Source organism: Rhinoderma darwinii, chromosome 4, assembly GCF_050947455.1.
Source record: "Rhinoderma darwinii isolate aRhiDar2 chromosome 4, aRhiDar2.hap1, whole genome shotgun sequence".
Taxonomy (NCBI): Eukaryota; Metazoa; Chordata; class Amphibia; order Anura; family Rhinodermatidae; genus Rhinoderma; species Rhinoderma darwinii.
The window spans coordinates 4,662,182-4,688,909 of record NC_134690.1 but is presented as its reverse complement, the minus strand read 5'-3'; the positions used below and the strand labels follow the sequence as shown (position 1 = coordinate 4,688,909).

Genomic DNA, 26,728 nt, shown 5'->3' with positions numbered 1-26,728 from the left:
AATTAGCGCCAACAAAAAAAATTGCATGTTTCTTCCATGTCTCGAACAGGGGACCTTTCGCGTGTTAGGCGAACGTGATAACCACTACACTACAGAAAATTCCCCTTGATGCAAAAACCCACCATTGCAGAAACCAAAGTTTGACAAATTTAAAGGCTTTCTTTGTGTTAAAAGGAAGACATAGTTCCTTGTTTCTGTACAGTTTCGAACAGGGGACCTTTCGCGTGTGAGGCGAAAGTGATAACCACTACACTACAGAAACTTGGATATAGATTGTTCTGCAACCCGCAAGCCATGCAGAAACGAATTGAGAAATATAATCCAGCCAATTAGCGCCAACAAAAAAAATTGCATGTTTCTGCCCTGTCTCGAACAGGGGACCTTTCGCGTGTGAGGCGAACGTGATAACCACTACACTACAGAAACTTGGATATTGATTGTTCTGCAACCCGCAAGCCATGCAGAAACGAATTGAGAAATATAATCCAGCCAATTAGCGCCAACAAAAAAAATTGCATGTTTCTGCCCTGTCTCGAACAGGGGACCTTTCGCGTGTGAGGCGAACGTGATAACCACTACACTACAGAAACTTGGATATTGATTGTTCCGCAACCCACAACCCGCAAGCCATGCAGAAACGAATTGAGAAATATAATCCAGCCAATTAGCGCCAACAAAAATTGCATGTTTTTGCCCTGTCTCGAACAGGGGACCTTTCGCGTGTTAGGCGAACGTGATAACCACTACACTACAGAAATTTCCCCTTGATACAAAAACCCACCATTGCAGAAACCAAAGTTTGACAAATTTAAAGGCTTTCTTTGTGTTAAAAGGAAGACATAGTTCCTTGTTTCTGCCCAGTTTCGAACAGGGGACCTTTCGCGTGTGAGGCGAACGTGATAACCACTACACTACAGAAACTTGGATATTGATTGTTCTGCAACCCGCAAGCCATGCAGAAACGAATTGAGAAATATAATCCAGCCAATTAGCGGCAACAAAAAAAATTGCATGTTTCTGCCCTGTCTCGAACAGGGGACCTTTCGCGTGTGAGGCGAACGTGATAACCACTACACTACAGAAACTTGGATATTGATTGTTCCGCAACCCACAACCCGCAAGCCATGCAGAAACGAATTGAGAAATATAATCCAGCCAATTAGCGCCAACAAAAAGTGCATGTTTTTGCCCTGTCTCGAACAGGGGACCTTTCGCGTGTTAGGTGAACGTGATAACCACTACACTACAGAAACTTCCCCTTGATACAAAAACCCACCATTGCAGAAACCAAAGTTTGACAAATTTAAAGGATTTCTTTGTGTTAAAAGGAAGACATAGTTCCTTGTTTCTGCCCAGTTTCGAACAGGGGACCTTTCGCGTGTGAGGCGAACGTGATAACCACTACACTACAGAAACTTGGATATTGATTGTTCCGCAACCCACAACCCGCAAGCCATGCAGAGACGGATTGAGAAATATAATCCAGCCAATTAGCGCCAACAAAAAAAATTGCATGTTTTTGCCCTGTCTCGAACAGGGGACCTTTCGCGTGTTAGGCGAACGTGATAACCACTAAACTACAGAAACTTCCCCTTGATACAAAAACCCACCATTGCAGAAACCAAAGTTTGACAAATTTAAAGGCTTTCTTTGTGTTAAAAGGAAGACACAGTTCCTTGTTTCTGCCCAGTTTCGAACAGGGGACCTTTCGCGTGTGAGGCGAACGTGATAACCACTACACTACAGAAACTTGGATATTGATTGTTCTGCAACCCGCAAGCCATGCAGAAACGAATTGAGAAATATAATCCAGCCAATTAGCGCCAACAAAAAAAATTGCATGTTTCTGCCCTGTCTCGAACAGGGGACCTTTCGCGTGTGAGGCGAACGTGATAACCACTACACTACAGAAACTTGGATATTGATTGTTCCGCAACCCACAACCCGCAAGCCATGCAGAAACGAATTGAGAAATATAATCCAGCCAATTAGCGCCAACAAAAATTGCATGTTTTTGCCCTGTCTCGAACAGGGGACCTTTCGCGTGTTAGGCGAACGTGATAACCACTACACTACAGAAACTTCCCCTTGATACAAAAACCCACCATTGCAGAAACCAAAGTTTGACAAATTTAAAGGCTTTCTTTGTGTTAAAAGGAAGACACAGTTCCTTGTTTCTGAACAGTTTCGAACAGGGGACCTTTCGCGTGTGAGGCGAACGTGATAACCACTACACTACAGAAACTTGGATATTGATTGTTCTGCAACCCGCAAGCCATGCAGAAACGAATTGAGAAATATAATCCAGCCAATTAGCGCCAACAAAAAAAATTGCATGTTTCTGCCCTGTCTCGAAAAGGGGACCTTTCGCGTGTGAGGCGAACGTGATAACCACTACACTACAGAAACTTGGATATTGATTGTTCCGCAACCCACAACCCGCAAGCCATGCAGAAACGAATTGAGAAATATAATCCAGCCAATTAGCGCCAACAAAAAAATTTGCATGTTTCTGCCCTGTCTCGAACAGGGGACCTTTCGCGTGTGAGGCGAACGTGATAACCACTACACTACAGAAACTTCCCCTTGATACAAAAACCCACCATTGCAGAAACCAAAGTTTGACAAATTTAAAGGCTTTCTTTGTGTTAAAAGGAAGACACAGTTCCTTGTTTCTGCCCAGTTTCGAGCAGGGGACCTTTCGCGTGTGAGGCGAACGTGATAACCACTACACTACAGAAACTTGGATATTGATTGTTCTGCAACCCGCAAGCCATGCAGAAACGAATTGAGAAATATAATCCAGCCAATTAGCGCCAACAAAAAAAATTGCATGTTTCTGCCCTGTCTCGAACAGGGGACCTTTCGCGTGTGAGGCGAACGTGATAACCACTACACTACAGAAACTTGGATATTGATTGTTCCGCAACCCACAACCCGCAAGCCATGCAGAAACGAATTGAGAAATATAATCCAGCCAATTAGCGCCAACAAAAATTGCATGTTTTTGCCCTGTCTCGAACAGGGGACCTTTCGCGTGTTAGGCGAACGTGATAACCACTACACTACAGAAACTTCCCCCTGATACAAAAACCCACCATTGCAGAAACCAAAGTTTGACAAATTTAAAGGCTTTCTTTGTGTTAAAAGGAAGACATAGTTCCTTGTTTCTGCCCAGTTTCGAACAGGGGACCTTTCGCGTGTGAGGCGAACGTGATAACCACTACACTACAGAAACTTCCCCTTGATACAAAAACCCACCATTGCAGAAACCAAAGTTTGACAAATTTAAAGGATTTCTTTGTGTTAAAAGGAAGACATAGTTCCTTGTTTCTGCCCAGTTTCGAACAGGGGACCTTTCGCGTGTGAGGCGAACGTGATAACCACTACACTACAGAAACTTGGATATTGATTGTTCCGCAACCCACAACCCGCAAGCCATGCAGAAACGGATTGAGAAATATAATCCAGCCAATTAGCGCCAACAAAAAAAATTGCATGTTTTTGCCCTGTCTCGAACAGGGGACCTTTCGCGTGTTAGGCGAACGTGATAACCACTAAACTACAGAAACTTCCCCTTGATACAAAAACCCACCATTGCAGAAACCAAAGTTTGACAAATTTAAAGGCTTTCTTTGTGTTAAAAGGAAGACACAGTTCCTTGTTTCTGCCCAGTTTCGAACAGGGGACCTTTCGCGTGTGAGGCGAACGTGATAACCACTACACTACAGAAACTTCCCTTTGATACCAAAACCCACCATTGCAGAAACCAAAGTTTGACAAATTTAAAGGCTTTCTTTGTGTTAAAAGGAAGACATAGTTCCTTGTTTCTGCCCAGTTTCGAACAGGGGACCTTTCGCGTGTGAGGCGAACGTGATAACCACTACACTACAGAAACTTGGATATTGATTGTTCTGCAACCCGCAAGCCATGCAGAAACGAAATGAGAAATATAATCCAGCCAATTAGCGCCAACAAAAAAAATTCCATGTTTCTGCCCTGCCTCGAACAGGGGACCTTTCGCGTGTGAGGCGAACGTGATAACCACTACACTACAGAAACTTCCCCTTGATACAAAAACCCACCATTGCAGAAACCACAGTTTGACAAATTTAAAGGCTTTCTTTGTGTTAAAAGGAAGACATAGTTCCTTGTTTCTGCCCAGTTTCGAACAGGGGACCTTTCGCGTGTGAGGCGAACGTGATAACCACTACACTACAGAAACTTCCCTTTGATACCAAAACCCACCATTGCAGAAACCAAAGTTTGACAAATTTAAAGGCTTTCTTTGTGTTAAAAGGAAGACATAGTTCCTTGTTTCTGCCCAGTTTCGAACAGGGGACCTTTCGGGTGTGAGGCGAACGTGATAACCACTACACTACAGAAACTTGGATATTGATTGTTCTGCAACCCGCAAGCCATGCAGAAACGAAATGAGAAATATAATCCAGCCAATTAGCGCCAACAAAAAAAATTCCATGTTTCTGCCCTGCCTCGAACAGGGGACCTTTCGCGTGTGGGGCGAACGTGATAACCACTACACTACAGAAACTTCCCCTTGATACAAAAACCCACCATTGCAGAAACCAAAGTTTGACAAATTTAAAGGCTTTCTTTGTGTTAAAAGGAAGACATAGTTCCTTGTTTCTGCCCAGTTTCGAACAGGGGACCTTTCGCGTGTGAGGCGAACGTGATAACCAATACACTACAGAAACTTGGATATTGATTGTTCTGCAACCCGCAAGCCATGCAGAAACTAAATGAGAAATATAATCCAGCCAATTAGCGCCAACAAAAAAAATTGCATGTTTCTTCCATGTCTCGAACAGGGGACCTTTCGCGTGTTAGGCGAACGTGATAACCACTACACTACAGAAAATTCCCCTTGATGCAAAAACCCACCATTGCAGAAACCAAAGTTTGACAAATTTAAAGGCTTTCTTTGTGTTAAAAGGAAGACATAGTTCCTTGTTTCTGTACAGTTTCGAACAGGGGACCTTTCGCGTGTGAGGCGAAAGTGATAACCACTACACTACAGAAACTTGGATATAGATTGTTCTGCAACCCGCAAGCCATGCAGAAACGAATTGAGAAATATAATCCAGCCAATTAGCGCCAACAAAAAAAATTGCATGTTTCTGCCCTGTCTCGAACAGGGGACCTTTCGCGTGTGAGGCGAACGTGATAACCACTACACTACAGAAACTTGGCTATTGATTGTTCTGCAACCCGCAAGCCATGCAGAAACGAATTGAGAAATATAATCCAGCCAATTAGCGCCAACAAAAAAAATTGCATGTTTCTGCCCTGTCTCGAACAGGGGACCTTTCGCTTGTTAGGCGAACATGATAACTACTACACTACAGAAACTTCCCCTTGATACAAAAACCCACCATTGCAGAAACCAAAGTTTGACAAATTTAAAGGCTTTCTTTGTGTTAAAAGGAAGACATAGTTCCTTGTTTCTGCCCAGTTTCGAACAGGGGACCTTTCGCGTGTGAGGCGAACGTGATAACCACTACACTACAGAAACTTGGATATTGATTGTTCTGCAACCCGCAAGCCATGCAGAAACGAAATGAGAAATATAATCCAGCCAATTAGCGCCAACAAAAAAAATTCCATGTTTCTGCCCTGCCTCGAACAGGGGACCTTTCGCGTGTGAGCCGAACGTGATAACCACTACACTACAGAAACTTCCCCTTGATACAAAAACCCACCATTGCAGAAACCAAAGTTTGACAAATTTAAAGGCTTTCTTTGTGTTAAAAGGAAGACATAGTTCCTTGTTTCTGCCCAGTTTCGAACAGGGGACCTTTCACGTATGAGGCAAACGTGATAACCACTACACTACAGAAACTTGGATATTGATTGTTCTGCAACCCGCAAGCCATGCAGAAACGAAATGAGAAATATAATCCAGCCAATTAGCGCCAACAAAAAAAATTCCATGTTTCTGCCCTGCCTCGAACAGGGGACCTTTCGCGTGTGAGGCGAACGTGATAACCACTACACTACAGAAACTTCCCTTTGATACCAAAACCCACCATTGCAGAAACCAAAGTTTGACAAATTTAAAGGCTTTCTTTGTGTTAAAAGGAAGACATAGTTCCTTGTTTCTGCCCAGTTTCGAACAGGGGACCTATCGCGTGTGAGGCGAACGTGATAACCAATACACTACAGAAACTTGGATATTGATTGTTCTGCAACCCGCAAGCCATGCAGAAACGAAATGAGAAATATAATCCAGCCAATTAGCGCCAACAAAAAAAATTGCATGTTTTTGCCCTGTCTCGAACAGGGGACCTTTCGCGTGTGAGGCAATCGTGATAACCACTACACTACAGAAACTTGGATATTGATTGTTCCGCAACCCACAACCCGCAAGCCATGCAGAAACGAATTGAGAAATATAATCCAGCCAATTAGCGCCAACAAAAAAAATTGCATGTTTTTGCCCTGTCTCGAACAGGGGACCTTTCGCGTGTTAGGCGAACGTGATAACCACTACACTACAGAAACTACCCCTTGATACAAAAACCCACCATTGCAGAAACCAAAGTTTGACAAATTTAAAGGCTTTCTTTGTGTTAAAAGGAAGACATAGTTCCTTGTTTCTGCCCAGTTTCGAACAGGGGACCTTTCGCGCGTGAGGCGAACGTGATAACCACTACACTACAGAAACTTGGATATTGATTGTTCTGCAACACGCAAGCCATGCAGAAACGAAATGAGAAATATAATCCAGCCAATTAGCGCCAACAAAAAAAATTGCATGTTTCTGCCCTGTCTCGAACAGGGGACCTTTCGCGTGTGAGGCGAACGTGATAACCAATACACTACAGAAACTTGGATATTGATTGTTCTGCAACCCGCAAGCCATGCAGAAACTAAATGAGAAATATAATCCAGCCAATTAGCGCCAACAAAAAAAATTGCATGTTTCTTACATGTCTCGAACAGGGGACCTTTCGCGTGTGAGGCGAACGTGATAACCACTACACTACAGAAACTTCACTTTGATACCAAAACCCACCATTGCAGAAACCAAAGTTTGACAAATTTAAAGGCTTTCTTTGTGTTAAAAGGAAGACATAGTTCCTTGTTTCTGCCCAGTTTCGAACAGGGGACCTTTCGCGTGTGAGGCGAACGTGATAACCACTACACTACAGAAACTTCACTTTGATACCAAAACCCACCATTGCAGAAACCAAAGTTTGACAAATTTAAAGGCTTTCTTTGTGTTAAAAGGAAGACATAGTTCCTTGTTTCTGCCCAGTTTCGAACAGGGGACCTTTCGCGCGTGAGGCGAACGTGATAACCACTACACTACAGAAACTTGGATATTGATTGTTCTGCAACACGCAAGCCATGCAGAAACGAAATGAGAAATATAATCCAGCCAATTAGCGCCAACAAAAAAAATTGCATGTTTCTGCCCTGTCTCGAACAGGGGACCTTTCGCGTGTGAGGCGAACGTGATAACCAATACACTACAGAAACTTGGATATTGATTGTTCTGCAACCCGCAAGCCATGCAGAAACTAAATGAGAAATATAATCCAGCCAATTAGCGCCAACAAAAAAAATTGCATGTTTCTTACATGTCTCGAACAGGGGACCTTTCGCGTGTGAGGCGAACGTGATAACCACTACACTACAGAAACTTCACTTTGATACCAAAACCCACCATTGCAGAAACCAAAGTTTGACAAATTTAAAGGCTTTCTTTGTGTTAAAAGGAAGACATAGTTCCTTGTTTCTGCCCAGTTTCGAACAGGGGACCTTTCGCGTGTGAGGCGAACGTGATAACCAATACACTACAGAAACTTGGATATTGATTGTTCTGCAACCCGCAAGCCATGCAGAAACGAAATGAGAAATATAATCCAGCAAATTAGCGCCAACAAAAAAAATTGCATGTTTCTGCCCTGTCTCGAACAGGGGACCTTTCGCGTGTGAGGCGAACGTGATAACCAATACACTACAGAAACTTGGATATTGATTGTTCTGCAACCCGCAAGCCATGCAGAAACTAAATGAGAAATATAATCCAGCCAATTAGCGCCAACAAAAAAAATTGCATGTTTCTTCCCTGTCTCGAACAGGTGACCTTTCGCGTGTTAGGCGAACGTGATAACCACTACACTACAGAAACTTCCCCTTGATACCAAAACCCACCATTGCAGAAACCAAAGTTTGACAAATTTAAAGGCTTTCTTTGTGTTAAAAGGAAGACATAGTTCCTTGTTTCTGCCCAGTTTCGAACAGGGGACCTTTCGCGTGTGAGGCGAACGTGATAACCACTACACTACAGAAACTTGGATATTGATTGTTCTGCAACCCGCAAGCCATGCAGAAACGAAATGAGAAATATAATCCAGCCAATTAGCGCCAACAAAAAAAATTGCATGTTTCTGCCCTGTCTCGAACAGGGGACCTTTCGCGTGTGAGGCGAACGTGATAACCAATACACTACAGAAACTTCCCCTTGATACAAAAACCCACCATTGCAGAAACCAAAGTTTGACAAATTTAAAGGCTTTCTTTGTGTTAAAAGGAAGACATAGTTCCTTGTTTCTGCCCAGTTTCGAACAGGGGACCTTTCGCGTGTGAGGCGAACGTGATAACCACTACACTACAGAAACTTCCCTTTGATACCAAAACCCACCATTGCAGAAACCAAAGTTTGACAAATTTAAAGGCTTTCTTTGTGTTAAAAGGAAGACATAGTTCCTTGTTTCTGCCCAGTTTCGAACAGGGGACCTTTCGCGTGTGAGGCGAACGTGATAACCACTACACTACAGAAACTTGGATATTGATTGTTCTGCAACCCGCAAGCCATGCAGAAACTAAATGAGAAATATAATCCAGCCAATTAGCGCCAGCAAAAAAAATTCCATGTTTCTTCCCTGTCTCGAACAGGGGACCTTTCGCGTGTGAGGCGAACGTGATAACCACTACACTACAGAAACTTCCCCTTGATACCAAAACCCACCATTGCAGAAACCAAAGTTTGACAAATTTAAAGGCTTTCTTTGTGTTAAAAGGAAGACATAGTTCCTTGTTTCTGCCCAGTTTCGAACAGGGGACCTTTCGCGTGTGAGGCGAACGTGATAACCACTACACTACAGAAACTTGGATATTGATTGTTCTGCAACCCGCAAGCCATGCAGAAACTAAATGAGAAATATAATCCAGCCAATTAGCGCCAACAAAAAAAATTCCATGTTTCTTCCCTGTCTCGAACAGGGGACCTTTCGCGTGTGAGGCGAACGTGATAACCACTACACTACAGAAACTTCCCTTTGATACCAAAACCCACCATTGCAGAAACCAAAGTTTGACAAATTTAAAGGCTTTCTTTGTGTTAAAAGGAAGACATAGTTCCTTGTTTCTGCCCAGTTTCGAACAGGGGACCTTTCGCGTGTGAGGCGAACGTGATAACCACTACACTACAGAAACTTCCCCTTCATACCAAAACCCACCATTGCAGAAACCAAAGTTTGACAAATTTAAGGGCTTTCTTTGTGTTAAAAGGAAGACATAGTTCCTTGTTTCTGCCCAGTTTCGAACAGGGGAGCTTCCGCGTGTGAGGCGAACGTGATAACCACTACACTACAGAAACTTGGATATTGATTGTTCTGCAACCCGCAAGCCATGCAGAAACGAAATGAGAAATATAATCCAGCCAATTAGCGCCAACAAAAAAAATTGCATGTTTCTGCCCTGTCTCGAACAGGGGACCTTTCGCGTGTGAGGCGAACGTGATAACCAATACACTACAGAAACTTCCCCTTGATACAAAAACCCACCATTGCAGAAACCAAAGTTTGACAAATTTAAAGGCTTTCTTTGTGTTAAAAGGAAGACATAGTTCCTTGTTTCTGCCCAGTTTCGAACAGGGGACCTTTCGCGTGTGAGGCGAACGTGATAACCACTAAACTACAGAAACTTCCCCTTGATACAAAAACCCACCATTGCAGAAACCAAAGTTTGACAAATTTAAAGGCTTTCTTTGTGTTAAAAGTAAGACATAGTTCCTTGTTTCTGCCCAGTTTCGAACAGGGGACCTTTCGCGTGTGAGGCGAACGTGATAACCACTACACTACAGAAACTTGGCTATTGATTGTTCTGCAACCCGCAAGCCATGCAGAAACGAAATGAGAAATATAATCCAGCCAATTAGCGGCAACAAAAAAAATTGCATGTTTCTGCCCTGTCTCGAACAGGGGACCTTTCGCGTGTGAGGCGAACGTGATAACCAATACACTACAGAAACTTGGATATTGATTGTTCTGCAACCCGCAAGCCATGCAGAAACGAAATGAGAAATATAATCCAGCCAATTAGCGCCAACAAAAAAAGTTGCATGTTTCTGCCCTGTCTCGAACAGGGGACCTTTTGCGTGTGAGGCGAACGTGATAACCACTACAATACAGAAACTGCCCCTTGATACAAAAACCCACCATTGCAGAAACCAAAGTTTGACAATTTTAAAGGCTTTCTTTGTGTTAAAAGGAAGACATAGTTCCTTGTTTCTGCCCAGTTTCGAACAGGGGACCTTTCGCGTGTGAGGCGAACGTGATAACCAATACACTACAGAAACTTCCCCTTGATACAAAAACCCACCATTGCAGAAACCAAAGTTTGACAAATTTAAAGGCTTTCTTTGTGTTAAAAGGAAGACATAGTTCCTTGTTTCTGCCCAGTTTCGAACAGGGGACCTTTCGCGTGTGAGGCGAACGTGATAACCACTACACTACAGAAACTTCCCTTTGATACCAAAACCCACCATTGCAGAAACCAAAGTTTGACAAATTTAAAGGCTTTCTTTGTGTTAAAAGGAAGACATAGTTCCTTGTTTCTGCCCAGTTTCGAACAGGGGACCTTTCGCGTGTGAGGCGAACGTGATAACCACTACACTACAGAAACTTGGCTATTGATTGTTCTGCAACCCGCAAGCCATGCAGAAACGAAATGAGAAATATAATCCAGCCAATTAGCGCCAACAAAAAAAATTGCATGTTTCTGCCCTGTCTCGAACAGGGGACCTTTCGCGTGTGAGGCGAACGTGATAACCACTACACTACAGAAACTTCCCCTTGATACAAAAACCCACCATTGCAGAAACCAAAGTTTGACAATTTTAAAGGCTTTCTTTGTGTTAAAAGGAAGACATAGTTCCTTGTTTCTGCCCAGTTTCGAACAGGGGACCTTTCACGTGTGAGGCGAACGTGATAACCACTACACTACAGAAACTTGGATATTGATTGTTCTGCAACCCGCAAGCCATGCAGAAACTAAATGAGAAATATAATCCAGCCAATTAGCGCCAACAAAAAAAATTCCATGTTTCTTCCCTGTCTCGAACAGGGGACCTTTCGCGTGTGAGGCGAACGTGATAACCACTACACTACAGAAACTTCCCTTTGATACCAAAACCCACCATTGCAGAAACCAAAGTTTGACAAATTTAAAGGCTTTCTTTGTGTTAAAAGGAAGACATAGTTCCTTGCTTCTGCCCAGTTTCGAACAGGGGACCTTTCGCGTGTGAGGCGAACGTGATAACCACTACACTACAGAAACTTGGATATTGATTGTTTTGCAACCCGCAAGCCATGCAGAAACTAAATGAGAAATATAATCCAGCCAATTAGCTCCAACAAAAAAAATTCCATGTTTCTTCCCTGTCTCGAACAGGGGACCTTCCGCGTGTTAGGCGAACGTGATAACCACTACACTACAGAAACTTCCCCTTGATACCAAAACCCACCATTGCAGAAACCAAAGTTTGACAAATTTAAAGGCTTTCTTTGTGTTAAAAGGAAGACATAGTTCCTTGTTTCTGCCCAGTTTCGAACAGGGGACCTTTCGCGTGTGAGGCGAACGTGATAACCACTACACTACAGAAACTTCCCTTTGATACCAAAACCCACCATTGCAGAAACCAAAGTTTGACAAATTTAAAGGCTTTCTTTGTGTTAAAAGGAAGACATAGTTCCTTGTTTCTGCCCAGTTTCGAACAGGGGACCTTCCGCGTGTGAGGCGAACGTGATAACCACTACACTACAGAAACTTGGATATTGATTGTTCTGAAACCCGCAAGCCATGCAGAAACTAAATGAGAAATATAATCCAGCCAATTAGCGCCAACAAAAAAAATTCCATGTTTCTTCCCTGTCTCGAACAGGGGACCTTTCGCGTGTGAGGCGAACGTGATAACCACTACACTACAGAAACTTCCCTTTGATACCAAAACCCACCATTGCAGAAACCAAAGTTTGACAAATTTAAAGGCTTTCTTTGTGTTAAAAGGAAGACATAGTTCCTTGTTTCTGCCCAGTTTCGAACAGGGGACCTTTCGCGTGTGAGGCGAACGTGATAACCACTACACTACAGAAACTTGGATATTGATTGTTTTGCAACCCGCAAGCCATGCAGAAACTAAATGAGAAATATAATCCAGCCAATTAGCTCCAACAAAAAAAATTCCATGTTTCTTCCCTGTCTCGAACAGGGGACCTTCCGCGTGTTAGGCGAACGTGATAACCACTACACTACAGAAACTTCCCCTTGATACCAAAACCCACCATTGCAGAAACCAAAGTTTGACAAATTTAAAGGCTTTCTTTGTGTTAAAAGGAAGACATAGTTCCTTGTTTCTGCCCAGTTTCGAACAGGGGACCTTTCACGTGTGAGGCGAACGTGATAACCACTACACTACAGAAACTTGGATATTGATTGTTCTGCAACCCGCAAGCCATGCAGAAACTAAATGAGAAATATAATCCAGCCAATTAGCGCCAACAAAAAAAATTCCATGTTTCTTCCCTGTCTCGAACAGGGGACCTTTCGCGTGTGAGGCGAACGTGATAACCACTACACTACAGAAACTTCCCTTTGATACCAAAACCCACCATTGCAGAAACCAAAGTTTGACAAATTTAAAGGCTTTCTTTGTGTTAAAAGGAAGACATAGTTCCTTGTTTCTGCCCAGTTTCGAACAGGGGAACTTTCGCGTGTGAGGCGAACGTGATAACCACTACACTACAGAAACTTGGATATTGATTGTTTTGCAACCCGCAAGCCATGCAGAAACTAAATGAGAAATATAATCCAGCCAATTAGCTCCAACAAAAAAAATTCCATGTTTCTTCCCTGTCTCGAACAGGGGACCTTCCGCGTGTTAGGCGAACGTGATAACCACTACACTACAGAAACTTCCCCTTGATACCAAAACCCACCATTGCAGAAACCAAAGTTTGACAAATTTAAAGGCTTTCTTTGTGTTAAAAGGAAGACATAGTTCCTTGTTTCTTCCCTGTCTCGAACAGGGGACCTTTCGCATGTTAGGCGAACGTGATAACCACTACACTACAGAAACTTCCCCTTGATACCAAAACCCACCATTGCAGAAACCAAAGTTTGACAAATTTAAAGGCTTTCTTTGTGTTAAAAGGAAGACATAGTTCCTTGTTTCTGCCCAGTTTCGAACAGGGGACCTTTCGCGTGTGAGGCGAACGTGATAACCACTACACTACAGAAACTTGGATATTGATTGTTCTGCAACCCGCAAGCCATGCAGAAACTAAATGAGAAATATAATCCAGCCAATTAGCGCCAACAAAAAAAATTCCATGTTTCTTCCCTGTCTCGAACAGGGGACCTTCCGCGTGTTAGGCGAACGTGATAACCACTACACTACAGAAACTTCCCCTTGATACCAAAACCCACCATTGCAGAAACCAAAGTTTGACAAATTTAAAGGCTTTCTTTGTGTTAAAAGGAAGACATAGTTCCTTGTTTCTGCCCAGTTTCGAACAGGGGACCTTTCGCGTGTGAGGCGAACGTGATAACCACTACACTACAGAAACTTCCCTTTGATACCAAAACCCACCATTGCAGAAACCAAAGTTTGACAAATTTAAAGGCTTTCTTTGTGTTAAAAGGAAGACATAGTTCCTTGTTTCTGCCCAGTTTCGAACAGGGGACCTTCCGCGTGTGAGGCGAACGTGATAACCACTACACTACAGAAACTTGGATATTGATTGTTCTGAAACCCGCAAGCCATGCAGAAACTAAATGAGAAATATAATCCAGCCAATTAGCGCCAACAAAAAAAATTCCATGTTTCTTCCCTGTCTCGAACAGGGGACCTTTCGCGTGTGAGGCGAACGTGATAACCACTACACTACAGAAACTTCCCTTTGATACCAAAACCCACCATTGCAGAAACCAAAGTTTGACAAATTTAAAGGCTTTCTTTGTGTTAAAAGGAAGACATAGTTCCTTGTTTCTGCCCAGTTTCGAACAGGGGACCTTTCGCGTGTGAGGCGAACGTGATAACCACTACACTACAGAAACTTGGATATTGATTGTTCTGCAACCCGCAAGCCATGCAGAAACTAAATGAGAAATATAATCCAGCCAATTAGCTCCAACAAAAAAAATTCCATGTTTCTTCCCTGTCTCGAACAAGGGACCTTTCGCGTGTTAGGCGAACGTGATAACCACTACACTACAGAAACTTCCCCTTGATACCAAAACCCACCATTGCAGAAACCAAAGTTTGACAAATTTAAAGGCTTTCTTTGTGTTAAAAGGAAGACATAGTTCCTTGTTTCTGCCCAGTTTCGAACAGGGGACCTTTCGCGTGTGAGGCGAACGTGATAACCACTACACTACAGAAACTTGGATATTGATTGTTCTGCAACCCGCAAGCCATGCAGAAACGAAATGAGAAATATAATCCAGCCAATTAGCGCCAACAAAAAAAATTGCATGTTTTTGCCCTGTCTCGAACAGGGGACCTTTCGCGTGTGAGGCAAACGTGATAACCACTACACTACAGAAACTTGGATATTGATTGTTCTGAAACCCGCAAGCCATGCAGAAACGAAATGAGAAATATAATCCAGCCAATTAGCGCCAACAAAAAATATTCCATGTTTCTGCCCTGCCTCGAACAGGGGACCTTTCGCGTGTGAGGCGAACGTGATAACCACTACACTACAGAAACTTGGATATTGATTGTTCTGCAACCCGCAAGCCATGCAGAAACGAAATGAGAAATATAATCCAGCCAATTAGCGCCAACAAAAAATATTCCATGTTTCTGCCCTGCCTCGAACAGGGGACCTTTCGCGTGTGAGGCGAACGTGATAACCACTACACTACAGAAACTTGGATATTGATTGTTCTGCAAGCCGCAAGCCATGCAGAAACGAAATGAGAAATATAATCCAGCCAATTAGCGCCAACAAAAAAAATTCCGTGTTTCTGCCCAGTTTCGAACAGGGGACCTTTCGCGTGTGAGGCGAACGTGATAACCACTACACTACAGAAACTTGGCTATTGATTGTTCTGCAACCCGCAAGCCATGCAGAAACGAAATGAGAAATATAATCCAGCCAATTAGCGCCAACAAAAAAAATTCCATGTTTCTGCCCTGCCTCGAACAGGGGACCTTTCGCATGTTAGGCGAACGTGATAACCACTACACTACAGAAACTTCCCCTTGATACCAAAACCCACCATTGCAGAAACCAAAGTTTGACAAATTTAAAGGCTTTCTTTGTGTTAAAAGGAAGACATAGTTCCTTGTTTCTGCCCTGTCTCGAACAGGGGACCTTCCGCGTGTGAGGCGAACGTGATAACCACTACACTACAGAAACTTGGATATTGATTGTTCTGCAACCCGCAAGCCATGCAGAAACGAAATGAGAAATATAATCCAGCCAATTAGCGCCAACAAAAAAAATTGCATGTTTTTGCCCTGTCTCGAACAGGGGACCTTTCGCGTGTGAGGCAAACGTGATAACCACTACACTACAGAAACTTGGATATTGATTGTTCTGCAACCCGCAAGCCATGCAGAAACGAAATGAGAAATATAATCCAGCCAATTAGCGCCAACAAAAAAAATTGCATGTTTCTGCCCTGTCTCGAACAGGGGACCTTTCGCGTGTTAGGCGAACGTGATAACCACTACACTACAGAAACTTGGATATTGATTATTCTGCAACCCGCAAGCCATGCAGAAACCAATTGAGAAATATAATCCAGCCAATTAGCGCCAACAAAAAAAATTGCATGTTTCTGCCCTGTCTCGAACAGGGGACCTTTCGCGTGTGAGGCGAACGTGATAACCACTACACTACAGAAACTTCCCTTTGATACAAAAACCCACCATTGCAGAAACCAAAGTTTGACAAATTTAAAGGCTTTCTTTGTGTTAAAAGTAAGACATAGTTCCTTGTTTCTGCCCAGTTTCGAACAGGTGACCTTTCGCGTGTGAGGCAAACGTGATAACCACTACACTACAGAAACTTGGATATTGATTGTTCTGCAACCCGCAAACCATGCAGAAACGAAATGAGAAATATAATCCAGCCAATTAGCGCCAACAAAAAAAAATTTATGTTTCTGCCCTGTCTCGAACAGGGGACCTTTCGCGTGTGAGGCGAACGTGATAACCAATACACTACAGAAACTTGGATTTTGATTGTTCTGCAACCCGCAAGCCATGCAGAAACGAAATGAGAAATATAATCCAGCCAATTAGCGCCAACAAAAAAAATTCCATGTTTCTGCCCTGCCTCGAACAGGGGACCTTTCGCGTGTTAGGCGAACGTGATAACCACTACACTACAGAAACTTCCCCTTGATACCAAAACCCACCATTGCAGAAACCAAAGTTTGACAAATTTAAAGGCTTTCTTTGTGTTAAAAGGAAGACATAGTTCCTTGTTTCTTCCCTGTCTCGAACAGGGGACCTTCCGCGTGTGAGGCGAACGTGATAACCACTACACTACAGAAACTTGGATATTGATTGTTCTGCAACCCGCAAGCCATGCAGAAACGAAATGAGAAATATAATCCAGCCAATTAGCGCCAACAAAAAAAATTGCATGTTTCTGCCCTGTCTCGAACAGGGGACCTTTCGCGTGTGAGGCAAACGTGATAACCACTACACTACAGAAACTTGGATATTGATTGTTCTGCAACCCGCAAGCCATGCAGAAACGAAATGAGAAATATAATCCAGCCAATTAGCGCCAACAAAAAATATTCCATGTTTCTGCCCTGCCTCGAACAGGGGACCTTTCGCGTGTGAGGCGAACGTGATAACCACTACACTACAGAAACTTGGATATTGATTGTTCTGCAACCCGCAAGCCATGCAGAAACGAAATGAGAAATATAATCCAGCCAATTAGCGCCAACAAAAAAAATTCCATGTTTCTGCCCTGCCTCGAACAGGGGACCTTTCGCGTGTTAGGCGAACGTGATAACCACTACACTACAGAAACTTCCCCTTGATACAAAAACCCACCATTGCAGAAACCAAAGTTTGACAAATTTAAAGGCTTTCTTTGTGTTAAAAGGAAGACATAGTTCCTTGTTTCTGCCCAGTTTCGAACAGGGGACCTTTCGCGTGTGAGGCAAACGTGATAACCACTACACTACAGAAACTTGGATATTGATTGTTCTGCAACCCGCAAGCCATGCAGAAACGAAATGAGAAATATAATCCAGCCAATTAGCGCCAACAAAAAAAATTCCATGTTTCTGCCCTGTCTCGAACAGGGGACCTTTCGCGTGTGAGGCGAATGTGATAACCAATACACTACAGAAACTTGGATATTGATTGTTCTGCAACCCGCAAGCCATGCAGAAACTAAATGAGAAATATAATCCAGCCAATTAGCGCCAACAAAAAAAATTGCATGTTTCGGCCCTGTCTCGAACAGGGGACCTTTCGCGTGTTAGGCGAACGTGATAACCACTACACTACAGAAACTTGGATATTGATTGTTCTGCAACCCGCAAGCCATGCAGAAACTAAATGAGAAATATAATCCAGCCAATTAGCGCCAACAAAAAAAATTGCATGTTTCTGCCCTGTCTCGAACAGGGGACCTTTCGCGTGTGAGGCGAACGTGATAACCACTACACTACAGAAACTTCCCTTTGATACAAAAACCCACCATTGCAGAAACCAAAGTTTGACAAATTTAAAGGCTTTCTTTGTGTTAAAAGGAAGACATAGTTCCTTGTTTCTTCCCTGTCTCGAACAGGGGACCTTCCGCGTGTGAGGCGAACGTGATAACCACTACACTACAGAAACTTGGATATTGATTGTTCTGCAACCCGCAAGCCATGCAGAAACGAAATGAGAAATATAATCCAGCCAATTAGCGCCAACAAAAAAAATTGCATGTTTCTGCCCTGTCTCGAACAGGGGACCTTTCGCGTGTGAGGCAAACGTGATAACCACTACACTACAGAAACTTGGATATTGATTGTTCTGCAACCCGCAAGCCATGCAGAAACGAAATGAGAAATATAATCCAGCCAATTAGCGCCAACAAAAAAAATTCCATGTTTCTGCCCTGCCTCGAACAGGGGACCTTTCGCGTGTTAGGCGAACGTGATAACCACTACACTACAGAAACTTCCCCTTGATACAAAAACCCACCATTGCAGAAACCAAAGTTTGACAAATTTAAAGGCTTTCTTTGTGTTAAAAGGAAGACATAGTTCCTTGTTTCTGCCCAGTTTCGAACAGGGGACCTTTCGCGTGTGAGGCAAACGTGATAACCACTACACTACAGAAACTTGGATATTGATTGTTCTGCAACCCGCAAGCCATGCAGAAACGAAATGAGAAATATAATCCAGCCAATTAGCGCCAACAAAAAAAATTCCATGTTTCTGCCCTGTCTCGAACAGGGGACCTTTCGCGTGTGAGGCGAATGTGATAACCAATACACTACAGAAACTTGGATATTGATTGTTCTGCAACCCGCAAGCCATGCAGAAACTAAATGAGAAATATAATCCAGCCAATTAGCGCCAACAAAAAAAATTGCATGTTTCGGCCCTGTCTCGAACAGGGGACCTTTCGCGTGTTAGGCGAACGTGATAACCACTACACTACAGAAACTTGGATATTGATTGTTCTGCAACCCGCAAGCCATGCAGAAACTAAATGAGAAATATAATCCAGCCAATTAGCGCCAACAAAAAAAATTGCATGTTTCTGCCCTGTCTCGAACAGGGGACCTTTCGCGTGTGAGGCGAACGTGATAACCACTACACTACAGAAACTTCCCTTTGATACAAAAACCCACCATTGCAGAAACCAAAGTTTGACAAATTTAAAGGCTTTCTTTGTGTTAAAAGTAAGACATAGTTCCTTGTTTCTGCCCAGTTTCGAACAGGGGACCTTTCGCGTGTGAGGCAAACGTGATAACCACTACACTACAGAAACTTGGATATTGATTGTTCTGCAACCCGCAAGCCATGCAGAAACGAAATGAGAAATATAATCCAGCCAATTAGCGCCAACAAAAAAATTTTTTGTTTCTGCCCTGTCTCGAACAGGGGACCTTTCGCGTGTGAGGCGAACGTGATAACCACTACACTACAGAAACTTGGATATTGATTGTTCTGCAACCCGCAAGCCATGCAGAAACGAAATGAGAAATATAATCCAGCCAATTAGCGCCAACAAAAAAAATTCCATGTTTCTGCCCTGTCTCGAACAGGGGACCTTTCGCGTGTGAGGCGAATGTGATAACCAATACACTACAGAAACTTGGATATTGATTGTTCTGCAACCCGCAAGCCATGCAGAAACTAAATGAGAAATATAATCCAGCCAATTAGCGCCAACAAAAAAAATTGCATGTTTCGGCCCTGTCTCGAACAGGGGACCTTTCGCGTGTTAGGCGAACGTGATAACCACTACACTACAGAAACTTGGATATTGATTGTTCTGCAACCCGCAAGCCATGCAGAAACTAAATGAGAAATATAATCCAGCCAATTAGCGCCAACAAAAAAAATTGCATGTTTCTGCCCTGTCTCGAACAGGGGACCTTTCGCGTGTGAGGCGAACGTGATAACCACTACACTACAGAAACTTCCCTTTGATACAAAAACCCACCATTGCAGAAACCAAAGTTTGACAAATTTAAAGGCTTTCTTTGTGTTAAAAGGAAGACATAGTTCCTTGTTTCTTCCCTGTCTCGAACAGGGGACCTTCCGCGTGTGAGGCGAACGTGATAACCACTACACTACAGAAACTTGGATATTGATTGTTCTGCAACCCGCAAGCCATGCAGAAACGAAATGAGAAATATAATCCAGCCAATTAGCGCCAACAAAAAAAATTGCATGTTTCTGCCCTGTCTCGAACAGGGGACCTTTCGCGTGTGAGGCAAACGTGATAACCACTACACTACAGAAACTTGGATATTGATTGTTCTGCAACCCGCAAGCCATGCAGAAACGAAATGAGAAATATAATCCAGCCAATTAGCGCCAACAAAAAAAATTCCATGTTTCTGCCCTGCCTCGAACAGGGGACCTTTCGCGTGTTAGGCGAACGTGATAACCACTACACTACAGAAACTTCCCCTTGATACAAAAACCCACCATTGCAGAAACCAAAGTTTGACAAATTTAAAGGCTTTCTTTGTGTTAAAAGGAAGACATAGTTCCTTGTTTCTGCCCAGTTTCGAACAGGGGACCTTTCGCGTGTGAGGCAAACGTGATAACCACTACACTACAGAAACTTGGATATTGATTGTTCTGCAACCCGCAAGCCATGCAGAAACGAAATGAGAAATATAATCCAGCCAATTAGCGCCAACAAAAAAAATTCCATGTTTCTGCCCTGTCTCGAACAGGGGACCTTTCGCGTGTGAGGCGAATGTGATAACCAATACACTACAGAAACTTGGATATTGATTGTTCTGCAACCCGCAAGCCATGCAGAAACTAAATGAGAAATATAATCCAGCCAATTAGCGCCAACAAAAAAAATTGCATGTTTCGGCCCTGTCTCGAACAGGGGACCTTTCGCGTGTTAGGCGAACGTGATAACCACTACACTACAGAAACTTGGATATTGATTGTTCTGCAACCCGCAAGCCATGCAGAAACTAAATGAGAAATATAATCCAGCCAATTAGCGCCAACAAAAAAAATTGCATGTTTCTGCCCTGTCTCGAACAGGGGACCTTTCGCGTGTGAGGCGAACGTGATAACCACTACACTACAGAAACTTCCCTTTGATACAAAAACCCACCATTGCAGAAACCAAAGTTTGACAAATTTAAAGGCTTTCTTTGTGTTAAAAGTAAGACATAGTTCCTTGTTTCTGCCCAGTTTCGAACAGGGGACCTTTCGCGTGTGAGGCAAACGTGATAACCACTACACTACAGAAACTTGGATATTGATTGTTCTGCAACCCGCAAGCCATGCAGAAACGAAATGAGAAATATAATCCAGCCAATTAGCGCCAACAAAAAAATTTTTTGTTTCTGCCCTGTCTCGAACAGGGGACCTTTCGCGTGTGAGGCGAACGTGATAACCACTACACTACAGAAACTTGGATATTGATTGTTCTGCAACCCGCAAGCCATGCAGAAACGAAATGAGAAATATAATCCAGCCAATTAGCGCCAACAAAAAAAATTGCATGTTTCTGCCCTGTCTCGAACAGGGGACCTACCGCGTGTTAGGCGAACGTGATAACCACTACACTACAGAAACTTCCCTTTGATACAAAAACCCACCATTGCAGAAACCAAAGTTTGACAAATTTAAAGGCTTTCTTTGTGTTAAAAGGAAGACATAGTTCCTTGTTTCTTCCCTGTCTCGAACAGGGGACCTTCCGCGTGTGAGGCGAACGTGATAACCACTACACTACAGAAACTTGGATATTGATTGTTCTGCAACCCGCAAGCCATGCAGAAACGAAATGAGAAATATAATCCAGCCAATTAGCGCCAACAAAAAAAATTGCATGTTTCTGCCCTGTCTCGAACAGGGGACCTTTCGCGTGTGAGGCAAACGTGATAACCACTACACTACAGAAACTTGGATATTGATTGTTCTGCAACCCGCAAGCCATGCAGAAACGAAATGAGAAATATAATCCAGCCAATTAGCGCCAACAAAAAAAATTCCATGTTTCTGCCCTGCCTCGAACAGGGGACCTTTCGCGTGTTAGGCGAACGTGATAACCACTACACTACAGAAACTTCCCCTTGATACAAAAACCCACCATTGCAGAAACCAAAGTTTGACAAATTTAAAGGCTTTCTTTGTGTTAAAAGGAAGACATAGTTCCTTGTTTCTGCCCAGTTTCGAACAGGGGACCTTTCGCGTGTGAGGCAAACGTGATAACCACTACACTACAGAAACTTGGATATTGATTGTTCTGCAACCCGCAAGCCATGCAGAAACGAAATGAGAAATATAATCCAGCCAATTAGCGCCAACAAAAAAAATTCCATGTTTCTGCCCTGTCTCGAACAGGGGACCTTTCGCGTGTGAGGCGAATGTGATAACCAATACACTACAGAAACTTGGATATTGATTGTTCTGCAACCCGCAAGCCATGCAGAAACTAAATGAGAAATATAATCCAGCCAATTAGCGCCAACAAAAAAAATTGCATGTTTCGGCCCTGTCTCGAACAGGGGACCTTTCGCGTGTTAGGCGAACGTGATAACCACTACACTACAGAAACTTGGATATTGATTGTTCTGCAACCCGCAAGCCATGCAGAAACTAAATGAGAAATATAATCCAGCCAATTAGCGCCAACAAAAAAAATTGCATGTTTCTGCCCTGTCTCGAACAGGGGACCTTTCGCGTGTGAGGCGAACGTGATAACCACTACACTACAGAAACTTCCCTTTGATACAAAAACCCACCATTGCAGAAACCAAAGTTTGACAAATTTAAAGGCTTTCTTTGTGTTAAAAGTAAGACATAGTTCCTTGTTTCTGCCCAGTTTCGAACAGGGGACCTTTCGCGTGTGAGGCAAACGTGATAACCACTACACTACAGAAACTTGGATATTGATTGTTCTGCAACCCGCAAGCCATGCAGAAACGAAATGAGAAATATAATCCAGCCAATTAGCGCCAACAAAAAAATTTTTTGTTTCTGCCCTGTCTCGAACAGGGGACCTTTCGCGTGTGAGGCGAACGTGATAACCACTACACTACAGAAACTTGGATATTGATTGTTCTGCAACCCGCAAGCCATGCAGAAACGAAATGAGAAATATAATCCAGCCAATTAGCGCCAACAAAAAAAATTGCATGTTTCTGCCCTGTCTCGAACAGGGGACCTACCGCGTGTTAGGCGAACGTGATAACCACTACACTACAGAAACTTCCCCTTGATACAAAAACCCACCATTGCAGAAACCAAAGTTTGACAAATTTAAAGGCTTTCTTTGTGTTAAAAGTAAGACATAGTTCCTTGTTTCTGCCCAGTTTCGAACAGGTGACCTTTCGCGGGTGAGGCGAACGTGATAACCACTACACTACAGAAACTTGGATATTGATTGTTCTGCAACCCGCAAGCCATGCAGAAACCAATTGAGAAATATAATCCAGCCAATTAGCGCCAACAAAAAAAATTGCATGTTTCTGCCCTGTCTCGAACAGGGGACCTTTCGCGTGTTAGGCGAACGTGATAACCACTACACTACAGAAACTTCCCCTTGATACAAAAACCCACCATTGCAGAAACCAAAGTTTGACAATTTTAAAGGCTTTCTTTGTGTTAAAAGGAAGACATAGTTCCATGTTTCTGCCCTGTCTCGAACAGGGGACCTTTCGCGTGTTAGGCGAACGTGATAACCACTACACTACAGAAACTTCCCCTTGATACAAAAACCCACCATTGCAGAAACCAAAGTTTGACAAATTTAAAGGCTTTCTTTGTGTTAAAAGGAAGACATAGTTCCTTGTTTCTGCCCTGTTTCGAACAGGAGACTTTTCATGTGTGAGGTGAATGTGGAAACCACTACACTACAGAAACTTCCCGTTGATACAAACACCCACCATTGCAGAAAACAAAGTTTGACCAATTTAACGGCTTTCTTTGTGTTAAAAGGAAGACATAGTCCCATGTTTCTGCACAGTTTCGAACAGGGGACCTTTTGCGCGCGAGGCAAACGTGTTAACTACTACACTACAGAAACTTGTTTATTGATTGTTTTGCAATCCACAACCCACAACCCATACAGAAACAAATTAAGAATAAATTTTTCAGCCAATTAGCGCCAACAATAACAAGTTCGTTATTTCTGCCCTGACTCGAACAGGGGACCTTTCGCGTGTAAGGTGAACGTGATAACCACTACACTACAGAAACCTTATGGTTAATTACCCTGCAACCCACAACCCGCAACCCATGCAGAAACGAATTGAGAAAAATTATCCAGCCAATAAGCGGCAACAAAAAAAAATCATGTTTCTGCCCTGTCTCGAACAGGGGACCTTTCGCGTGTTAGGCGAACGTGATAACCACTACACTACAGAAACTTCACCTTGATACAAACACCCACCATTGCAGAAACCAAAGTTTGACAAATTTAAAGGCTTTCTTTGTGTTAAAAGGAAGACATAGTTCCTTGTTTCTGCCCTGTCTCGAACAGGGGACCTTTCGCGTGTTAGGCGAACGTGATAACCACTACACTACAGAAACTTCCCCTTGATACAAAAACCCACCATTGCAGAAAACAAAGTTTGACAAATTTAAAGGCTTTCTTTGTGTTAAAAGGAAGACATAGTTCCATGTTTCTGCCCAGTTTCGAACAGGGGACCTTTCGCGTGTGAGGCGAACGTGATAACCACTACACTACAGAAACTTGGATATTGATTGTTCTGCAACCCGCAAGCCATGCAGAAACGAAATGAGAAATATAATCCAGCCAATTAGCGCCAACAAAAAAAATTGCATGTTTCGGCCCTGTCTCGAACAGGGGACCTTTCGCGTGTTAGGCGAACGTGATAACCACTACACTACAGAAACTTGGATATTGATTGTTCTGCAACCCGCAAGCCATGCAGAAACGAAATGAGAAATATAATCCAGCCAATTAGCGCCAACAAAAAAAATTTTATGTTTCTGCCCTGTCTCGAACAGGGGACCTTTCGCGTGTGAGGCGAACGTGATAACCACTACACTACAGAAACTTGGATATTGATTGTTCTGCAACCCGCAAGCCATGCAGAAACGAAATGAGAAATATAATCCAGCCAATTAGCGCCAACAAAAAAAATTCCATGTTTCTGCCCTGTCTCGAACAGGGGACCTTTCGCGTGTTAGGCGAACGTGATAACCACTACACTACAGAAACTTCACCTTGATACGAACACCCACCATTGCAGAAACCAAAGTTTGACAAATTTAAAGGCTTTCTTTGTGTTAAAAGGAAGACATAGTTCCTTGTTTCTGCCCAGTTTCGAACAGGGGACCTTTCACGCGTGAGGCGAACATGATAACCACTACACTACAGAAACTTGGATATTAATTACACGGCAACCCATGCAGAAACGAATTGAGGAAAATGATCCAGCCAATTAGCGCCAACAAAAAAATATTCCATGTTTCTGCCCTGTCTTGAACAGGGGACCTTTCGCTTGTAAGGCAAACGCGATAACCACTTCACTACAGAAACCTGACTGTTACTTACCCCGCAACCCACAGCACACAACCCATGCAGAAACTAATTGAGAAAAATGATCCAGTCAATTAGCACCAACTAAAAATATCAATTTTTCTGCCCTGTCTCGAACAGGGGTTCAGGCACTGAGGAAGTGGGCAGAGTTCCTTATATGATCCAGGGTGTGCTTGGATAGGCTGGGGCAATATTCATAGTGCATGCGCTGGCCCTTTAAGAGCTGGGACGAGCGCAAATGCACCCAATGGGCATGGACTAGGGGAGAAGGAGAGAGCAGAGCGCGCCAATGTCCCTGGGCAAAGAGATGCCGGTGACGCGGATAAGCAAGCTGGCAGCCGCTGGGATGAGTGAGATCCGCGTCCGCTGCTGCTACATTCATCACCAGCTTTACCACTAAACCCAAACCTACCTCTGCTCTTCTCCCATCGATTTTATTGATCTTTTCTGAGTTTGAGGTCGAACATGTTTCTAAACAAGTACATGGAAATTTATACTATCTCTTCGACTGGAAAGGATATGGTCCTGAGGAGAGAACCTGAATTCTGAAAGAGGACGTTCATGCCCCACAACTGATCAAACATCCTTTCCACCCTTCTGTAAGTTCTACTAGGAGGGGCCTTAAGGGGAAGCTGGTGTTACTTGCCACTCCCTGCTCCAGCGGCATGCTCATGCTCATGGCCACCTACAATCTGAAGTCTGCCACAGGCCATGTCATACCGGCCTGTTCTGGTGACATCACGGAATAGCAACTTAAAGAAAATGGAAAATATGTCTGATAACTTTTGCCTAGGAATAAGGTACATTCTGTCTGACTAGTTCACTTTTTTTTTTTTTACTGACTTTGACCTTAACCTTGCCTCTGTAATCTGCCTCTGTCTTTCTTCTGTGGCTAAGGCGGCTGCTCTAAACTTCCCTCACAGCATTTATAAAGGCAATACATCGTCCTCAGTGCTTATTATGGGTGTTTAATTCTTGGTTTGTGCTTAGTTGTTGTATTTATACTTAAACTTGAACCTTCCTGTTAAGACTCGCCTTTCCTGACCATCATCTTAAATTCTGCTTGGCTCCGCATCCTTATCCTACTTGACCACCGTTACCCAACCCGTGGCTTGTTTGACTATGCTACTCTCATACTTGCACAAATCTGACTCAGGACAATCTCTAGTATTTGACACTTGTCCGGTCTTACTACTCTGATGTTTACTCCTTGGTACTTTATAA

General features: G+C 43.2%; 29 non-coding genes across 29 annotated transcripts; all 29 read right to left on the bottom strand.

The window, feature by feature from the left end:
- Positions 1-353: 353 nt before the first annotated feature.
- TRNAV-CAC (transfer RNA valine (anticodon CAC)) lies at positions 354-426 on the bottom strand. Its single transcript has one exon. It is a non-coding gene; the product is annotated as a tRNA-Val (tRNA).
- Positions 427-517: 91 nt separating this feature from the next.
- Positions 518-590, bottom strand: TRNAV-CAC (transfer RNA valine (anticodon CAC)). The gene has a single exon. It is a non-coding gene; the product is annotated as a tRNA-Val (tRNA).
- A 422-nt stretch (positions 591-1,012) lies between these two features.
- On the bottom strand, positions 1,013-1,085 carry TRNAV-CAC (transfer RNA valine (anticodon CAC)). The gene has a single exon. It is a non-coding gene; the product is annotated as a tRNA-Val (tRNA).
- A 756-nt stretch (positions 1,086-1,841) lies between these two features.
- TRNAV-CAC (transfer RNA valine (anticodon CAC)) lies at positions 1,842-1,914 on the bottom strand. Its single transcript has one exon. It is a non-coding gene; the product is annotated as a tRNA-Val (tRNA).
- Positions 1,915-2,507: 593 nt separating this feature from the next.
- Positions 2,508-2,580, bottom strand: TRNAV-CAC (transfer RNA valine (anticodon CAC)). The gene has a single exon. It is a non-coding gene; the product is annotated as a tRNA-Val (tRNA).
- A 254-nt stretch (positions 2,581-2,834) lies between these two features.
- On the bottom strand, positions 2,835-2,907 carry TRNAV-CAC (transfer RNA valine (anticodon CAC)). The gene has a single exon. It is a non-coding gene; the product is annotated as a tRNA-Val (tRNA).
- A 1,082-nt stretch (positions 2,908-3,989) lies between these two features.
- On the bottom strand, positions 3,990-4,062 carry TRNAV-CAC (transfer RNA valine (anticodon CAC)). Its single transcript has one exon. It is a non-coding gene; the product is annotated as a tRNA-Val (tRNA).
- Positions 4,063-5,133: 1,071 nt separating this feature from the next.
- TRNAV-CAC (transfer RNA valine (anticodon CAC)) lies at positions 5,134-5,206 on the bottom strand. The gene has a single exon. It is a non-coding gene; the product is annotated as a tRNA-Val (tRNA).
- Positions 5,207-5,951: 745 nt separating this feature from the next.
- TRNAV-CAC (transfer RNA valine (anticodon CAC)) lies at positions 5,952-6,024 on the bottom strand. The gene has a single exon. It is a non-coding gene; the product is annotated as a tRNA-Val (tRNA).
- Positions 6,025-11,026: 5,002 nt separating this feature from the next.
- On the bottom strand, positions 11,027-11,099 carry TRNAV-CAC (transfer RNA valine (anticodon CAC)). Its single transcript has one exon. It is a non-coding gene; the product is annotated as a tRNA-Val (tRNA).
- Positions 11,100-14,949: 3,850 nt separating this feature from the next.
- On the bottom strand, positions 14,950-15,022 carry TRNAV-CAC (transfer RNA valine (anticodon CAC)). Its single transcript has one exon. It is a non-coding gene; the product is annotated as a tRNA-Val (tRNA).
- Positions 15,023-15,113: 91 nt separating this feature from the next.
- TRNAV-CAC (transfer RNA valine (anticodon CAC)) lies at positions 15,114-15,186 on the bottom strand. Its single transcript has one exon. It is a non-coding gene; the product is annotated as a tRNA-Val (tRNA).
- A 418-nt stretch (positions 15,187-15,604) lies between these two features.
- On the bottom strand, positions 15,605-15,677 carry TRNAV-CAC (transfer RNA valine (anticodon CAC)). Its single transcript has one exon. It is a non-coding gene; the product is annotated as a tRNA-Val (tRNA).
- Positions 15,678-16,096: 419 nt separating this feature from the next.
- TRNAV-CAC (transfer RNA valine (anticodon CAC)) lies at positions 16,097-16,169 on the bottom strand. Its single transcript has one exon. It is a non-coding gene; the product is annotated as a tRNA-Val (tRNA).
- A 745-nt stretch (positions 16,170-16,914) lies between these two features.
- Positions 16,915-16,987, bottom strand: TRNAV-CAC (transfer RNA valine (anticodon CAC)). The gene has a single exon. It is a non-coding gene; the product is annotated as a tRNA-Val (tRNA).
- Positions 16,988-17,078: 91 nt separating this feature from the next.
- TRNAV-CAC (transfer RNA valine (anticodon CAC)) lies at positions 17,079-17,151 on the bottom strand. The gene has a single exon. It is a non-coding gene; the product is annotated as a tRNA-Val (tRNA).
- Positions 17,152-17,897: 746 nt separating this feature from the next.
- TRNAV-CAC (transfer RNA valine (anticodon CAC)) lies at positions 17,898-17,970 on the bottom strand. Its single transcript has one exon. It is a non-coding gene; the product is annotated as a tRNA-Val (tRNA).
- A 254-nt stretch (positions 17,971-18,224) lies between these two features.
- On the bottom strand, positions 18,225-18,297 carry TRNAV-CAC (transfer RNA valine (anticodon CAC)). The gene has a single exon. It is a non-coding gene; the product is annotated as a tRNA-Val (tRNA).
- A 746-nt stretch (positions 18,298-19,043) lies between these two features.
- TRNAV-CAC (transfer RNA valine (anticodon CAC)) lies at positions 19,044-19,116 on the bottom strand. Its single transcript has one exon. It is a non-coding gene; the product is annotated as a tRNA-Val (tRNA).
- Positions 19,117-19,369: 253 nt separating this feature from the next.
- TRNAV-CAC (transfer RNA valine (anticodon CAC)) lies at positions 19,370-19,442 on the bottom strand. The gene has a single exon. It is a non-coding gene; the product is annotated as a tRNA-Val (tRNA).
- Positions 19,443-19,861: 419 nt separating this feature from the next.
- On the bottom strand, positions 19,862-19,934 carry TRNAV-CAC (transfer RNA valine (anticodon CAC)). The gene has a single exon. It is a non-coding gene; the product is annotated as a tRNA-Val (tRNA).
- A 254-nt stretch (positions 19,935-20,188) lies between these two features.
- TRNAV-CAC (transfer RNA valine (anticodon CAC)) lies at positions 20,189-20,261 on the bottom strand. The gene has a single exon. It is a non-coding gene; the product is annotated as a tRNA-Val (tRNA).
- Positions 20,262-21,007: 746 nt separating this feature from the next.
- TRNAV-CAC (transfer RNA valine (anticodon CAC)) lies at positions 21,008-21,080 on the bottom strand. Its single transcript has one exon. It is a non-coding gene; the product is annotated as a tRNA-Val (tRNA).
- A 253-nt stretch (positions 21,081-21,333) lies between these two features.
- TRNAV-CAC (transfer RNA valine (anticodon CAC)) lies at positions 21,334-21,406 on the bottom strand. The gene has a single exon. It is a non-coding gene; the product is annotated as a tRNA-Val (tRNA).
- Positions 21,407-21,824: 418 nt separating this feature from the next.
- On the bottom strand, positions 21,825-21,897 carry TRNAV-CAC (transfer RNA valine (anticodon CAC)). The gene has a single exon. It is a non-coding gene; the product is annotated as a tRNA-Val (tRNA).
- Positions 21,898-22,643: 746 nt separating this feature from the next.
- On the bottom strand, positions 22,644-22,716 carry TRNAV-CAC (transfer RNA valine (anticodon CAC)). Its single transcript has one exon. It is a non-coding gene; the product is annotated as a tRNA-Val (tRNA).
- Positions 22,717-22,969: 253 nt separating this feature from the next.
- Positions 22,970-23,042, bottom strand: TRNAV-CAC (transfer RNA valine (anticodon CAC)). The gene has a single exon. It is a non-coding gene; the product is annotated as a tRNA-Val (tRNA).
- A 1,080-nt stretch (positions 23,043-24,122) lies between these two features.
- On the bottom strand, positions 24,123-24,195 carry TRNAV-UAC (transfer RNA valine (anticodon UAC)). Its single transcript has one exon. It is a non-coding gene; the product is annotated as a tRNA-Val (tRNA).
- Positions 24,196-24,946: 751 nt separating this feature from the next.
- On the bottom strand, positions 24,947-25,019 carry TRNAV-CAC (transfer RNA valine (anticodon CAC)). Its single transcript has one exon. It is a non-coding gene; the product is annotated as a tRNA-Val (tRNA).
- Between the last annotated feature and the right edge of the window lie 1,709 nt (positions 25,020-26,728).